Source organism: Gossypium arboreum, chromosome 7 (assembly GCF_025698485.1).
Source record: "Gossypium arboreum isolate Shixiya-1 chromosome 7, ASM2569848v2, whole genome shotgun sequence".
In the NCBI taxonomy this organism is placed as follows: Eukaryota; Viridiplantae; Streptophyta; class Magnoliopsida; order Malvales; family Malvaceae; genus Gossypium; species Gossypium arboreum.
Window position 1 is genome coordinate 26989223 of NC_069076.1, and position 1685 is coordinate 26990907.

Sequence of the window (1685 nt, forward strand, 5' to 3'; positions counted from 1 at the left end):
CTCCAACAAGGATTATAGGTATTTGAATAGGGATATCAGCCCCTATTAACTATGTAACTCACCTCTTCCAGTTGGTTTTCAGAATATGGCTCCACCTTTGTTGACTTGATAGACGTCTCCAAATGGTTAAGTTTTTCAAGAATTTGTTGGAATCGATCATCACCATTATCTTCATTCACCACTTTCAACATTAGAGGCTTCGGTCTGTACATAAATCTCTCATTGGGCCACATGTATGAGTTCATGGCTATGTTTTCAATAATTTTGTAGGCTCGTTCGTACATGTGGAACATGAAAGATCTGCCGGATGCTTCATCTAAGCTACAATTGACGTGTTTGTCCACACCATTATAAAAAATTGTATTTGGAGCCACGCTTGCAGTCCATGGTGTGGGCATTTCCTTAGCATAGTCTTAAAATGTTCTCACGCCTTGTATAGGGACTCACCTTCGTAGTGTTTAAAGTTGGTAATTTCTCACCTAAGGAATGGTATGACTAATTAGGAAAAATTTATGGAGAATTTTTTTTGCTAGATCGTTCCATGTGGTGATGTAACTCGGTTCTAATGAGTTTAACCAATCAACCACGTTATGGCATAATGAGAATGGGAATAATTAAAGACGTAGAGCATCGTCGCATACTCTGTAATACTTGAAGGAGTCACAAATTTGTAGGAAACGCTTCAAGTGTTGGTTCATGTAACACCCCTAACTCGCGTCCGTCGCCGGCGGGGTTACGAGGTATTACCGAAGAAAAACATAGTATTCGTACATTCACATAATTCCATAGATCTTATTCGTAAAATAAAATATATTAAATTATTAATCACACTGTATGCACGAATTATAATCCCCAAGTTCAAACGAATTCAAATCAAATATTAAACCTTTGACTTCATAATTATTTACAAGTACTACTTAACCAAATAAAACATTTCACATAGCTTACTATTCAAATCATGTACAGCACTAAAATTGGCTATTATAAAGAAAAAATAAATAAATAAAATAAAACATACTAGGCAGTTCATTTAAAAACCAAACATGCCTATTTGCTAATTACAAAGCCATATGCATTTGACCATTTTAATATAACTAATTTTAAGAACACATACCAACTACTAGTGTATTAATTTCCATATCATCTATCATTTGTAGAGTATAACGCATAATTAAAACACCAATTATACCTTAAGAATAATTCACATCCTATAATAGCATATTAATACATCCAAATATCATAATAACTTGATATAACTCAATCAATTCATATATCAACAATGACATATGGGCAAATTTAAAAGTATATATGTTTTGTTAATTAACACCCTAAAGTAGAACATATATATATATATATATATATATATATATCAATTATGCAAATTATAATCTATACTTATCAAATGGATTAAAATCGCTACTAAACCATCAAACCAAACATATCAAAACATCTAACCAAGAAGATTTTAAACCAAGCATAACATATAATAACTAAGCCACTTTCGCATGGCTTAAATACACTTCTCATTCATATTGGATTCAAAAGATAGAATAGCTTATATATGCCATAAGTTTAAACTTAAGCTTTCAAGAGTACCAAAATATAAATGATAGTTTGATGAGCTTCACTGATGATCCCGAGCACATAACAATCTCTAAAATCTATAAAATTAAGACAAGTAAACA

The 1685-nt window shown here is 31.8% G+C and overlaps 1 non-coding gene across 1 annotated transcript; it reads left to right on the forward strand.

The window, feature by feature from the left end:
* Positions 1–380: 380 nt before the first annotated feature.
* LOC128296153 (small nucleolar RNA R71) lies at positions 381–488 on the forward strand. The gene has a single exon (XR_008286701.1). It is a non-coding gene; the product is annotated as a small nucleolar RNA R71 (small nucleolar RNA).
* The last annotated feature ends 1197 nt before the right edge of the window (positions 489–1685 follow it).